Source organism: Oncorhynchus gorbuscha, linkage group LG16 (genome assembly GCF_021184085.1).
Source record: "Oncorhynchus gorbuscha isolate QuinsamMale2020 ecotype Even-year linkage group LG16, OgorEven_v1.0, whole genome shotgun sequence".
NCBI lineage: Eukaryota > Metazoa > Chordata > Actinopteri > Salmoniformes > Salmonidae > Oncorhynchus > Oncorhynchus gorbuscha.
In genome coordinates this window covers 55,493,745-55,509,935 of record NC_060188.1, presented here as the reverse complement: position 1 = coordinate 55,509,935, position 16,191 = coordinate 55,493,745, and the positions used below count along the sequence as shown (strand labels likewise).

General features: G+C 42.9%; 1 protein-coding gene across 4 annotated transcripts in view; it reads left to right on the top strand.

Moving 5' to 3' along the window:
- Positions 1-16,191, top strand: part of LOC123999450 (cell adhesion molecule 1-like) — a 443,297-nt gene that overhangs the window by 421,768 nt on the left and 5,338 nt on the right. The window lies entirely within an intron of this gene.

Here is a 16,191-nt window from a genome sequence, read left to right as displayed (position 1 = left end):
TTTTCTGAATGTTACTCAGAATATTTCATTCATATTCCTGAAGCAATCACAAAGTCACCCCCACTAGAACAAAACATCTGAAGTAAACTCCCTGCAATCCTCAGGAATAGTGACATTTGCTGCTTGGGGAACATTGAGCAACAGCTTATTTATGTATCTCTCTCTCTCTGTCTCAGCGCAAAGTAACTTAAGCCTCTGTTTGACATGAGCTGAGCCTCTGCTGATGCGCGCCTGTTTTACATGCCGAAGAGTGCCAGCACTAACTAACTACCTCTCCCCTGGAAGCTGTCACCATGGTGATGCCCCTGCTTGTTGTGGCAGAGAGAAGCCAGCATTATTGAACTTCTTGTTTCAAGAAACAGACATTTTGCTCTGCATAATGCTACACTTGAGAGCCCCTGTTTGGGTTGGCATGGGGACGACATCTCTATATCTTCAACAGAATCTTCTGCTCTTATCCACACTTTCTTTTTGAAAAGGGCATGGTCAGAGGATGGAACAGGTCTAAAGTCTGTTCCATTAGTTGATAACGAGCTCTGCCTGCTAATCTTCTATCTGGAGAGGTGAGCACGCTGGAAAAGACACTCCTGCCAACGTGCCTGTCAGGGCGGTGTGCGAGAGAAGGAGGGGATAATTGAGCTAGGAACAGGAAGCCACTGGGAAAGCGATGGTGGAGCGGGAAGACGGCGGAATAAGGGCCACTTTGCTCCCAGCTGGAACTGCAGCAGGTGAAGCGGAAGACTTATCTCTTCCATTTAATAGGGAACAGAGTTTGCCACATTTGAGCCCCGTTTATACCTGGTTCTAACATGCATCCTTGTTCCTGATCTTTTCCACATACTGATTGTGCTCACATTTTCAGGCAGGTGAAGATGATTAAAAGATGCATTGTGATCTGATTGTGATCAGATCTTCCTGACCATCTCAGGAGGTGTTGAAGTATGCATTGTGTCTGTATATCTTACAAGTGATCTGGACAGTGAAACCGATAAAATCAGGGATGTGCAACTTCAGTCCACGTGAGGCCTGATTGGTGTTACGCATTTGCACCAGCCCCAGCTAACACACCTGACTCAACGAATCATGATCTGCAGTTTGGAATGCAATTAGTTTAATCAGCTGTGTTTGCTAGGGATGGGGGGAAAGTGTGACACCACTCCGGCCCCCAAGGACTGGAGTTGCCCAACCCTGATTTAAATCATCATTATCCCGCCTTCTAAAATCATTGACAGGTGGCACCATTGACTTATGGCATCAATATGTGTCTTAAATAAATAAAGATAAAGGAAGGACCAGAGAATCTGGTCGCAATGCGGACACAGTGGACAGATAAGAGACACATTTTAATACCATGTGCAGATGCATATCTGAAAATGTGGCCACAAATCAGTCATAAAATAGGTTTTGTATGCCATTAATATTCCGACCTGGTCAGTAAATTACAGGAACACGACTTTGAGTTACCTAGAGGATTCGTCACAAGACATGCCGCATCCTATTGTTTCCCCCGGTATGTTTATTTCTCGGGTCTCTTGGAGTTGTCAGGGTTTTCATTGACTCCTTCATCACTGCTTTAGTCCACTGGCTTTCGAAGTCATGCTAAACGGGTGGGAAATTAGGTGGGAGAGACTTGGTGGACACACCATGCATTTAAATGGCAAGTATCTCTGTGAGAGCTGTATCTGTGTTTGTGTCTGTGTGTACGTGTACATAAGCTGAATATGTATGGCATAAGTGTAGCATGTTGATGGTATGTATGTGTGGGTTTCATGTGAGATGCGTTTGTAATTTAGAGCACGCTCTGTGTGTGTTTGTAGCACGTGTTGTGTCTGTGAGCCTGCCACTTGTGGGGCTCTCTCTGGTGAGGCGCATATGCTGGCGTAATTAGCCAGGAGACTCGCAAACCAATAAGGCAGACAACCAAAAAGGGACCCTCTTCCCCTCCTTCTTCTCCCTCTCTAACTCATCCTCGGCTGACATTAAATGGACCACCGAGGGGTCGTCTGGGGCCTAGACGCCCTGGTGGTTGGCGGGAAGCGAGAATCAGTGGGGGTGGTTTCTAGCAGCGGGGCAGACGAGTGTGGAAATTAGCTTCGTCTACTGAATCAACAGTTCCTCAGTCACCTGCCGTTCCTCTCCATCGCTCGCAGCCCACGCCAAATGCTATCTTCCAAGGCTCTGGCCCTTCATTTAAGCCATTTTCTTCAATTATTCTCCCCTTTTCCCTTCTATGGCCCTGTTTGAAATGTTGGATAAACAGAGGTACAGTTTGTAATTCTCTGGCAAGGCTTCTTAGCCAGTTGTTTTGGGGGTTTCAGTTCTCTACATGGTGTAAAGATTTGTTTTGGCCTTTTGAAGGAAATGTGTTTCCAAATCTGCCTTAATTTGTTGGTTTGGTTTGCTCTTAAGCTCTACACCGCAAAGAAAAAATGTACATTCTGAATGTCACAAGCCTTTTAAAGCACCGGTACAATGACTGGCTGAAAAATTAGCCGATCTGTGGAATAGAGGGATAATAGACGCTCTTTGATGTACAAATGTTCCCATAATTCATATTCATGAGAGCAGAGACCCCTTTGAGGTGAGGTTTTGGATTACAGATCACCTCTTCTCGACACTCTGGTGGACTCCATTATCACTGCGTGCTTTGTGAACAATGGCCTCACCGAGAAAGCACTACAGGATTGTGCTGTATGTCCTCAGAAAGGGACCAAAAATCACCCAAAAACCTGATAATGACAGCTCACAGTGGTCTACAGCTAGGAAATCAAAACACCCTGCTAGGCTGACATTCATGTATTGACACATTTTATTCCTTCCACTTTTTTGCCTGCTTTTTGTGGTGTTTTCATTGTCCAACTCAAAGCCATCAACCAGCTGTAAACTCTTGGGGGAAAATATGCTATCTAGAACCTAAAAGGGTTCTTTGGCTCTTTTGGTTCCAGGCAGAACCCTATTGGGTTCCATGTAGAACCCTTTCACAGGAGGTTTCTTCTACATGGCCACCACCGCAGTGAGCCAAAGGTGATGGCTGTCAATGCGAATCTGTGTATGCTCGCTGGTGTGGGTCGACTGCTCCATGGCAGCCAAGGACAAGACTTAGCCTTTATCCGTCTTTTCTCAGGAAATGAGGGAAGCTTTTGAGAAACAGGACCTGCTCGCCCCAGGCTTTGCACCGTTCCCTGGAAGGGACATCTTATCCTGGATTAGCCCTGACAAAACTCACTTCCCCTGGCTCTCGCACAAAGGACAAATGGTCCCCAGTGTTGTCTTGTGTTGTTTACACATATTTACATAATTATTTTTTTGTCATGTTATATACACGTGGCACCCCAACACACACAGTGGGGGGGGATCTAGATGTTGACTCACTAAGAAAATAAGCAACATCAGAGTCCAATTTTAACCGAGCCCTGCCACAACATCTGTCCCTAATTCTTTACTTGCCACAGGATATTCTACTTTTCCTTTTTTTCTTTGCCCACAACTACATTAAAGCAGCTGGAATTTAATGGGGTGGTTTGTTTGTCTGATACAAAGACTCCTCAGGCACTCTCTGTCAAGCTAAAAATCCATTTGGTTTAACCAGCTTGTAAAGGTTGCCCTCCTCTCCTTCCCCTGCCTCCGCGCCACACCGGCGGCCCACTCCTGTCCGACCCTCGCTACTGTAAATATAAATCTTGGGGAGTTTGTCGGCCAATACGGTAATGACAAGGCTCCGGGCAGCTTGGTGACAGAGAGGGGTGGGGAATTGGAGAGGGGACGATAAACAGACGGTAGAGGGGAAGAAAAGGGCAAACGGTGAAGCTAAAGCAGTTATTGCTCCGCTGTTCAGGTTTTTTTCTCTGCCTCCCATTAACAGGGCTGGCGGTGTGTCTATGAGATGAGCTGCAGAGTCTCTGGGCCTGTCGAGTCCTCTGAACATCCTGACAAACATAGTAGGCCGCTGGAATACATTAGGACGTGGTTATGGAGGGAACCAGGAACTAGTTCTTATTCAAACGTTCTTAGTTTAGAGGTCATGCAAATGAGAACTTGTTCTCAACTAGCCTACATGGTTAAATAAAGGTGACATTAAATAAATAAATAAAAATCATAGGTTTTATTTGTCAGTTATGTTTGTTGGGTCTATATTTTTCATTGTCCATGATTATATCAGTCTCAATGAGGATTTCAAATGGTTGCCAAGATACCGAGAGCTCTATTGAAAACGTCCAAATTAATGTAGGTCTTTCCTAAGAGACAGAAGATGCATGCAACTCATAAAACTTGGTTCATTTTCACAATGAGTGAAATACTTTTTTCTTTCAGTAAAATCCTGACCCCAAACTCCGTGAATGGAGAGGGGACTTCATAGAAAAGCACAGAACCCAATTTCTCATTCATTATGTACATAATGGCTGTACAAGTGTAGGGAAAACCATAAAAGACTTGGTATTAATTGACATTACTTTCACCTTTCCCCACTATCCCCATATCTCATAATAGAGAAGCCTTAGTCACGCACTAATAATACTCTTCCATGGTTTGAAACAGTTTTTTGAGAGACGTCATGCCTTCCACCTATCCGTCTACTGTTACCATGGCACCCAGATTAAATGTATTAACTAAACAATTTAGATCAAAATGGCAAAGCTATCCCAGATCATGATTTTGGAAATGAAATCTATTCAGCATCACCTGAGTTTTGTGTTTTTGAAGTAATTAGATTGTTAATAGGTTTAACTGTAAACCCTTTCAAAGCAACCCCAGAGGTTGTCTGCCAAGGACATTTAGTGAATAGATCCGGGTTGTTGCCTTCAATAGGCCATCCTTCAGTGTAATCGCTAATTAGAATCACGGTTTGTCATTTTATAAGAGACACCCCACTGTGAACAGAAGTCAGTTCAACATCTAGTTTTGAATTACATTTTGTTGATTTGTCGATTAACGTGAATTCAACAAAAAGTGTCACCATGTCATTGGATTTAGGTTAAATGTTGGGTGACAAAATTACAAAATGCCCTTATGTTGATTTTTTTGGAAGTCCAATCAGTTTTCCACATTGATGCATCATAATTTAGATTTTTGGGTTGAAATGACATGGAAACAACGTTTATTCAACCACTTTTTGCCCAGTGGGATTCCTCTATCTGGAACACACATCTCAAATAGCTAATTGTTATTGACACTATATTTATAATAAAAGGAGAATACACTTTTATTGCTTTCTCTTCTGTAAAGGAGGTAGAAACAGAACAGTTTGACCTCTCTTTTTACATTTTGTTGGGAAGTGAGAATTGAAATAAATTCACTCCAAAGAATCAAACCATCCAACTAATTAAGTTTTTGGCACACACTCATCTGACTGTCTGTCAACTTGTATACAAGTTCTTTCTTACAAGTTAAACAAGCAGTAACCAATGTCTGAGTCACACACATTCTGTCTCAAAAGGCTTCTCGACTTGTATTAAGCTGGGCTCCTTTATTTACAAGTGCATTATCTAGGAGGCAAAATATTAAACTGACATCATTAAATGGTCTCAATGGGCTTTTTAACAGCAGAAATGGTGCAGTTGTGATGCAGTTATATCTACTGAGGCCATGCAGTAACACATGTACTATATGTATGAAGCTTTGTATGGCACCCACCTGCTTGATGCTGCTGTCTTCCTATCCGCAGGCAGCACAGCTGCACCACTGCAATCACTAATGTTTAATTACCAGATTAGAAGATCCAATTAGCAGATCTCCTGTCATTCAGATCAGCCCACTGCCTGATCTGAATGAGATACTTTCGTGTGTGTGTGCGTCCCCCCCCCCCCAGGGGTTGGCATTCCTCCCCTAAAAATGGATCGCACTCGCCAAACGGCGACGTGCTTTGTTTGGCACGTGGACACCTTGTTTCCGCATGCTCTCGGAGGTTATGATTTATATTTCAGAGAATGCGGAAAGAGACACATCTTCCCGGCTGGTGCTTTGTGGGTAAATGTGTCGCTGGCAGGTTGCGCACGGAGACAAATCCTCTTGTTAATTTGTTTTTTTTTTTAAGCCATTTCCTCTCTGTCATTTAATTCACTGTTCTTTGTTGAACTGCCTCTGACTTTACCGTACACTTACTCAAATGGTGGTACTTAAAGGAGCTACATATAAAATGAAGCCCCTCCAGGAAACTAGAAGAACACCACACACAACCCCACAGCGCCAACCCCTTCCAATACAACTGTTGGATTTTCAAATCTTAACAGCGTGAGGTCTCAACTAGGGCTGTGGCTGTCAAGCAAATAACTGCCGGTCTCACAGTAATTTGACTGGTAATTAACATAAACACATTTGCATCTCCTGGCTTCTATACAAGCCGCTGATGCAAACCTTTGAAACATATACACTTTAAAAGTTGAATAAATCCATGTAATGTAGCCTACACCTTCACAATAAAACCATCATTGGTTGTGCTCGTGAAGAGATGGCCATGCCTCTAAATTACGCTGATAGAAGACAGAGAGGATGCAGCCTTCCTATTCGACAAGAAAATACTATTATTGACAAATAGGAAGACTGCACCATCAGAGGCAATTTTGTGTCGGGCCAAAAATAATTTGGATTGGAAAAAATATTGTGAAACACTATTATTCTACAATTACTGCAGACATACAGTGCCTTCAGAAAGTATTCACACCCCCTGACTTTTTCCACATTTTGTTACAGCCTGAAAATGATAAAATTGAGATTGAGTTACTGGCCTACACACAATACCCCACAATGTCAAAGTAGAATTCACTCTGTTGCCAGAGTGGAATAAAACCGTTAAGGGATTTCACCATGAGGCCAATGATGACTTTAAAACAGTTACCAAGTTTAATGGCTGTGATAGGAGAAAACTGAGGATGGCTCAACAACATTGTAGTTACTCCACAATACTAAAATCCTAGAGGAAAACCTGGTTCAGTCTGGTTTCCAACAGACACTGGGAGACAAATTCACCTTTCAGCAGGACAATAACAATAAACATAAGGCCAAATATACACTAGAGTTGCTCACCAAGACAACTTGAATGTTCCTGAGTGACCTAGTTACGGTTTTGCCTTAAATAGGCTTGAAAATCTATGACAAGACAACCAATTAGCTTGAAGAGTTTAATTTGCAAACATTTCTAAAAACATATAGATGGGCGATTTAAAAAAAAATGTATAATGCATTTTGAATTTATGCTGTAACACAACAAAATGTGGAATAAGTCAAGGAGTATGAATACTTTCTGAAGGCACTGCGTTATGGACATTTTCTGAAATTATAATGCACAAACGTTATGTGTTTAAGGATAAAAGTAATCACATTTTTTCATTTAATATGTATGGGAATGATGGAAATTCACATCCATCTTAAAAGTGGCACCTGAGAGAAAACAATTAATAAAATTACACTGGACTTGTGATGCACTCTTTTTAATGCCAAGACAACCACCATGCGAGTGGAAGTAATGTTAAAATTGAAACAAAACATTTTCTCTGTGAGTTAGTTTTTTCACAAGTCCTCAACCTCTATCGGCACATTGACGTTTGGTAAAAACACTGACCTTCATACCTTATACCTTCAACGTATAGGACCTCCTTAAGTGTGACGTTGAGAAGGATAGCACACATATATCAACATGCTGCCATGTAGTATTACCATTGCGCCTATGTGATATACAAGATTGACACAACATACTTCAGATTTATGATCTAGTAGTACAACATACACTTGTACACGTGTTTTTCCCTGTGGACACTACCACAGCCACACACTCCAGCAGAGCCCAAGATGGCCTGTTGCCGTGCTTTGCCTCCTTGTGGAGACGTCTAATTAGGGCCTAATCATGAGATATTAAAGCTGAAAATGGCATGTCCTCCTTATTTCTTCTCATTATTCACACATACAGACCTCAGCGGATGACAGTCCAGAGCGACACACCACCATGATCGGGCACACAGTTTCCATACCACAGAAAGCAACACATGTAATCATATATTTACAAACTCAGTCAGAGACTTAGGAAAACACAAGCACACTCACTTGTGTACATTCACATACACTTACCATTCATAAGAGAGACAAATTCACAGAAATTCACTCTCACGCACGGCAAACGCTGCATATGTCAGCTCCTCAATCTGGAAATTACCTTTAAATGTCAATCACGCTATAACGTGGATCTTCCACAGCCCAGATTTAATCTAGGCCTATGTCTCTTTAAGCTAGCCTCTAGCCTTTCTAGAATAGTTCATACAAATGGCAAATATAGGCTACCTCATTGTATGGATCACTATAGACTTTAGAGTAGTCTATGGACCAAGAGAGTTAGTGACCTCAGATTGGGATTTATTTATGTTGCAACAGTTTACCATAATCATTGAAAAATAAAGCAGGCTGAAAAACTATTGGAGGGCCTTTCTAGATATTGGCTTGGTAATTCACAAGTTTTGCATATTGAAACAGAGAGGATATTTTCAAGGAAACACTTAAAGTATCCTTGGTTTCAGTGAGCGATGCTCATTAAATTGGCTCGGCTAATGTGTTTGAAATACCTGGTGGAGATACTGAAAGAGTTCATATGAGTGTGTTTGTGTGTGCGCCCTAAATGTCAAAAGGCAACAAAACAAGGAGAGATGGCGATAAGCCAGACTGAATACCATTTTAATTGTCCACCAGAGGATAGCATCGAGGCCTATTGCTATCGTGTGCTTCATTTGAGAAAGTTATTAGAACTTGACAATGAGCGCCCCAATCCCGGATGCTGAAAAACAACAGCAGCCTTATCCCAAGGAAGCGAAGTAATTGACTCTGAGAGCAAGATCAAGTGTGGCTACAGGCTCCACTCACACGAGCGGGGATGGATGGGGGTGGTGGAGAGAAAACCAACACTATCTCTCCACATAAACAGCAAACAACTGGGAGAGGGCTGGAAACACTCACCCTCTCTATCCTCTGGCGACGCTTAGCAAAACAGTCATGGAGAGAAAGAGAATGCGGGGGGAAAGGAGAGCAGGGAGGACAGAGTCAGATCCCTGTGGGACTCTAGTATATAGCTTGGGCGTTTGTCATTCAAGTTGTTTGGTGGTAAATTGGAGTGTGTTGGGCTAGATCAGAACCTGGACTGTAAAGAAACCACAGGGATGTGTGGGTGACTGGGTACAATACATTCTCAGCAAACAGTATAGACATAGACTCTTCTGTTTTCTCTTCTTTCCCACTGACAAGATAGATGGATAGATCAAGAGCGAGAGAGGGAGGGAAATTACCCCACGGTGTCCCGCTGGAAAAAGCGTGAGGGGACCAATCTCAAAAGAACGCTCCTTCTTTGGCAGTGTTTTTGGTCCAAAATAATCCCAAGTTGTTGAACACCTCAGGAAGGTGCTGCTACTCACACACGACACGTCGCCACATCACAGCAGCAAAACGCTTGAGACTCCATCACGTCTGTGTTTTCCTCTCTGAGTGTTGGAGGATGTGTCTCGGGTTACAAAAGGTGTGGACGGCAGAGTGCCTCGACCCTCTCAAGCTAACCAGCCCTCAGCGAGTGTAAACGTGACTCCATTGTCCGCGGGTGACTTCCTATAGGGGCCGGTCACCAACTCTATCAGGAAAGCGTGTTTGAGAGTAACCCCGCATGACAGCACTCCCACTGTGGTCTGTAGATGGACACCCCCTGAGAGTCATCCTTTCCTTCCCCTCATCAAGACTGTGTTCACACTGGTATTTCACTTCAACCCCAAGGTCCTGTATCCACACAATGCTTTGTAGGGACCTATTCTTCTTTCTCTTTAGGTCTTTGTCTTGGACTTTGAAAACCCAGAATGAAATGTCACTTGGGTGTTTGTACTCAAGTTTATAGTTTCAGTTGTTGTCTGATGGAGATCTAGAGACTACCCTATTGGCATTCTGTCTACCATTTTCTCCATACAAAGGAGAGAACGGTTCTCTGAATTCAATACATCACCTTTCCTTGGGTTGAGTGTTGTATCCTGGCAGCTGAAAATAATACTTGTCTTTATATTTACATAGATGTTTCTAAAAGCAAAAGTTGGTGGTTGCACATTTTCATTCTTCACTTCCACTCATTTTGCTCCCATTTATTCAACACTTTCTTTGTACAGTTCACAATAAGATATCACCCTTCTGGACATAATGGTAAACAGTATTAAATGAAATCATTCTGCTTTTGAGGCCTGTTTTTAACCTTTCCTGTATATGTGCATGCAATTCTAACTTTCCACCTCAGACACTTTCCCTCGTCATGTGTAACAGTATAGCTTCGGTCCCTCTCCTCGCGCCTACCTGGGCTCGAACCAGGGACCCTCTGCACATATCAACAACTGCCTCCCATGAAGCATCGTTACCCATCGATCCACAAAAGCAGCAGCCCCTGCAGAGCAAGGGGAACAACTTCTTCAAGGTCTCAGTGCGAGTGACGTCACCAATTGAAACGCTATTACGCACACCCCACAAACTAGCCAGCCATTTCACATCAGTTACACATGCATGAGATTAGTTGAGCTTGAGACAGGCCTTCCGAGATTCCCTAAAAACACTCACTCACACACTTCGATTCAGCTACAACTGGACGTGTCTTTGGTTTGGAGAACTCAGGCAGTAGGTTTGGATAATTAATGTAGCAGGTTAAAATAATTAGATTAAGGTTAGGAAAAGTCTTATGGTTAGCCAAAATGCTCTCCTAACCTGCTCCAAAAAGTCACTTCCAGTCGTAGCTGTATCGAAGTGGCGTAACCAGGCTGGCCCACCAGGTTGGCCCATAGTAGGCACGTTTACACTGCACCTTAGCCCACTCTTACAAAAAAATAATACAGTTTTGAAACTGTAGTAAAAGTGGAGTAACTGGTATTTTGGACACAGTAATTGCAGAATAACTCCACACTGCCCTTTCTCACCTGGACAAAAGGATCACCTATGCTGTTCATTGACTACAGCTCAGTGTTCAACACCATAGTGCCCTCGAATCTCATCCCTAAGCTAAGGGCTCTGGGAATTAACACCTCCCTCTGCAACTGGATCCTGGACTTCCTGACGAGTGGTAAGAGTAGGCAACACTGATCGTTAACACTGGGGCCCCTCAGGGGTGTGGACTTAGTCCCCTCCAGTATTCCCTGTTCACCCACGACTGCGTACCAAACACGATTCCAACACCATCATTAAGTTTGCTGACGACAAACTGATCACCGACAACGATGAGACGGCCTACTGGCAGTCTGGTACCAGGACAACAACCTCTCCCTCAATGTGAGCAAGATGAAGGAGCTGATCGGTGACTACAGGAAAAGGCAGGCCGAACAAGCCCCCATTAACATCAACAAGGCTGTAGTGGAGCGGGTCAAGAGTTTCAAGTTCCTTGGTGTCCATGTCACTAAAGAACTATCATGGTCCAAACATACCAAGACAGTTGTGTAGAGGACACGGCAAAACCTTTTCCCCCTCAGGAGAATTAAAAGATTTGGCATGAGTCCTCAGATCCTCAAAAATTTCTCCAGCTGCTCCATCGAGAGCATCCTGACCGGTTGCATCACCGCCTGGTATGGCAACTGCTCGGCATCTGACCGTAAGGCGATATAGAGGGTAGTGCGAACGGCCCAGTACATTACTGGGGTCAAGCTTCCTGCCATCCAGGACCTATAAAATAGGCGGTTTCAGAGAAAAGCCCATAAAATTGTCAGAGACACCAGTCACCCAAGTTATAGACTGTTTTCTCTGTTACCGCACGGCAAGCGTTACCGTAGCGCCAAGTCTAGGACCAAAAGGCTCCTCAACAGCTTCTACCCTCAAGCCATAAGACTCCTGAACAACTAATCAAATCGCCACCGGGCTGCTCCTCGCTGTTTATTATCTATGCATAGTCACTTCACCCCCACCTACATGTTCAAATTACATCAACTAACCTGTACCGCCGCACGCTTACTCAGTATCGGTGCCCCCTGTATATAGCCTAGTTATTCTTATTGTGTTACTTTTTATGATTACTTTTTATTTGGTAAATATTTTCTTAACTCTTCTTGAACTGCATTGTTGGTTAAGGGCTTGTAAGTAAGCATTTCACAGTAAAGTCTACACTTGTTGTATTCGGCGCACGTGACAAATAAAGTTTGATTTATACTGCACTCTAACTGCAGTTACACTGCAAAATTACCACTGTAAAAAAACGGTGTTATTTTGGCTTTAGTATTTGCCACATACTGCAGAAACATGGTGCCAAAATAGCCCGTGTGAAATGGGGTCAAGAACAACGCATCTAATTTTCAATGCCCAATCACAAAAGCTATACTTTAACCTAATTTGCATATGCTTGTGATGCATGTGATGCGTTCTGCATGGTATTTTAATAAGTACATTTATAGTACTCCCATCTGAGGACAAATCATTGACAAGGAAACCAAATACTTTTATCCATGCAAAAACCTATGGCTAACAAAAATGATAGCTCTGCAGGCTGGCTACCATCTCACTTAACTAGCCAACTGAAAGCCACAAACTTTCCAGCTAGAAGGGCAGCAAATGCTTCATTTCCATCTGTTTTCATAGCTTTTCTATTGACATTTAATTGGATATAGCAATCCATGATAATATTATTGTTGCATGATTTCGGCTGGATCAGAGAAGTTTGTCTCGTCCATGCACAGCATTCGCTGCAATATCATATGTCAAAAGTGAAATGTTGTTTCCGTGGTCAGACAGGCAGACAGCAAGGTTTATTCAAACCATCACTGTTGAAAATAAAAGGCTAGAAGCAAGAGGAAATCATGTGTAAATAAATTGCTTAACATTGGCCACGTGGCAGAGATAGAATGTGTGTTTGTCAGTAAGCACAGTGCTTTGGAATAGAAGTGTGAATCCTTAGCCCAGGTCTAAAGCTTAGCCCAGGGTTAAGATAGCCTGAGGATAAGAACAATGCAGAGTGAAAAGGCCTAGTGTGTTGCCTTGGGGGGCTCCAGCATCTGGGTAGTACTCTGGTGAACACCCCAGGCCCGGGGATGGAGAAATACGTCCGCCCCTGATTACCTACCGTCTGGTAGCACCAATGTGCCATCTCGCCATGTCTGTAACAATCTCCCCTCTCCACAGGGGGGCCACCTGTGGAGAAGATGGGTGATGGAGGATAAAGAGATCTGAGTACCTAGCTGTTCTCACTGGGTGCTGGCACGTCGGCCTCAAAAGCATTTTGTTTTACTGACATTTACACTCGGGCCCTGTTCAGACAAAACATGAACCAGGTGTTTCCAGGTTAGACATAACAACACTGTGTTGTGCTGCGAGAATGCACAGCAGGATTCATTTTAAACCAGGTACAATGTGTGAGACAAAAAAAGTTAAAGGGATATAATCTCCAGCATGCAACACATGAAGAGTTGTTGTGTTGCCTCACCCTGAAAACTATCTTATACCCGTTTATGATTGAATAAAGTCTTGGTCTTAGTCCACATGATGGAGGGTTAATCTGCCTAAAGATTTTGGGGTCAATCAACTGAGAATATACACCTTGTTATATTTTTGTTGACGCCAATATCTGTTTGAAGTATAGGAAAGTATGGATGCTCCGGAGCACCAGTTTTATACCATTAAATCCTAAGTGTTTAACAAGGATCGTTGTTGGTGGTAATGACTCATCTATAAGCACCATGCAATATGTATAATTAAGTGACTCATTGCAGTCAATTTGGATGGAGGGACATTTCAGGGGTTTCCATTACCATGCCAATTCTCTGTGAATTATTGAATATTCCTGGGGCAGAATGGGCTGGATGAGATTAGGCGTTCATTGGTTTGTGTTATGAGAGTGAAGCAACTCATTTCCAAACCATCTGGCCCTCTCTAAAATTACACAATGCAACAATGTTGGTTCACAGTGGATTTTTTTATCAAATTACAATTTCCCCCTCTTCTGATTGCGTTATGACCTGAGTGACGCCCCTCGCTGCAATCCATCATAAACTCCAATCTACAGTCAGATTTTTGTTGCCTGTGTTCCCTAGCCCCCTGTCATTTGTCTACAGTCGCTGCACTGAGGCTGACAAGGCAGGGTGGGCCGACAGAGATGACGAAGAAGGGGTGGGGGTCAACTGGGGGTCAGATCACTCCCGATGTAGGATGGGATACGACAGTCGGTTCCCCGAGCCCCGTTCATTTGTCAGTTTATGTTAATTAGAGTCAAGTACTGAGTGGGATGTCAAACCCACCATGGACCCAGTACCTCCTCTCCTCCCTCATCCACCATTCCTTCATCCAGTACAGAAAAAGGAAGTAATTTTATTCAGGGGGAAGGGAGAGAGCAAAATTCCCTGACATTTCCATAGGCCTCTGTTTATCCCCCAGCCTGACGGACTGGCGTAGCCCAAGTCCACATTAACATCTTAATAGGAAAGAGTGTTAGCGCACGTCTTTACCTCCCTCCCTGACAAGAGCGAATTAAGTGTCAGAAGGATTTCTGCAGACTTTAATTGAATCTGCCCAGCGCGGAAAAGGGAAATCTGAAGTCAAAATAACCTATTAGGGTTATCAAGTAATGTTTGGCTGAGTTTGGCAGGTAGCACTGTGACTGTGGCGTTCTCTCCCCCCAGTATTACCAGTGAGTTGTTTATGAGGTGAGTTGGGTAACGAAGAGGGTGGCCATGTTGCCCAACAGCATGGGCTTCTCTCTCTCTTCGTTAACCTTTAATAAATTGTGGCAAGTCCAACAAGTAATTCCTTAAGCTGGGATTCAGGCTAGCGATGAGTGCGGTGGATGTGAGTCGATTGGAAAGAGGATGGGTGTTCAGTTTTCCTTCCTTCTCCATTCCCTCTAGCCTTCCTATCTTTTCGGGATAGCTCTTTGAAGATGATGCACCTGTAAACATACATAGCTCTGGAATTAAACACCCGGAATGACAAAATCGAATCGGTTAGTCTTTGATATACAGTATACAGGAATGTAGCTGCGATATGGCATAGGCTATTACCAAAGCCTCACTTTCACAAATATATAATCCCTCATTGAATCTGAAACTTTTCCCTCTCTCAATGACGTAAGGTCTTGTCGAAAGCCCCCGGTCTCCTATCTATTCTCTCACCCAAAATCATTTCCTAGCAGAGTGTGAGCTATTGATGAAAGATTTTCCTCCTTTGCGCCGTGAAGAACCAATCAAGTCCACAAACCGCCATTAACTTTTGGTTGTCATGGATCCCTACACATGATCAATAACCTTCACATATCATTACGGTTTGGAGCCTCTGAGGCCTGCCTTGTTCTTCAGGCCAAACTGGTATAAATCTTTGAATTCTTTCAAAAAAATTGCCTAGAAACTGCACTTTTAGTCGTTGCAGGCTAAATGTATTTCAATAGCTCTGACTGGAGACAGGGCAGGGTCCAGATTTATTTGAACAGTGGTGCTTGCTCTGATAGATTGAAGTTGAGAACCACCCGTATCACTTCATAAATCATGTTTAAATGTTCCACTATCTTCTCCTGCCATTCAGTTAAATGGCCAACCACAGTAGAGTTATGCATGCTCTTACTGTAAATTGGATAACATGCTATGTGTCACGATCGTCGTATTGAGGAGACCAAAGCGCAGCGTGGTGTGAATACACTTTTAATTATAGACGAAAAAACACGAAGTACACTAAACAAAACAAAACAAACTAACCAGACGACCGTGACCGCTATAGAAAGTGAGTGCTAACATACAACATCACATAGACAATAACCCACGAACCACAATACAAAACAGGCTACCTAAATATGGTTCCCAATCAGAGACAACGACAAACACCTGCCACTGATTGAGAACCATATCAGGCCAAAACATGCAGACATGCAACATAGAATGCCCACTCATATCACACCCTGACCAAACAAAACATAGAAACAAACAACGCAAATAATGGTCAGAGTGTGACACTATGTGCTATGTAAATTATTTTTTGTATAGCAGTTCTCCAAAAGCAGTAATTTTGCCTAATAAACCAAACTCTTACCACATTCTGGACATTTTATATAATTCAGTTCATTATATATTTAGTTTCATTATGGTGGAAGCTGGAATATAAAATATACATTTTACTTTAATAATATTGTGTGTTTTAGAAAGAATCTTCATGGCCTTTATTGCTGTGATTTCATAAATGTTTTCACAATTCTCATTTTGTCCTTTTTTCCAACTGCAAACAGAATTTGTGTATTTTAGGCTG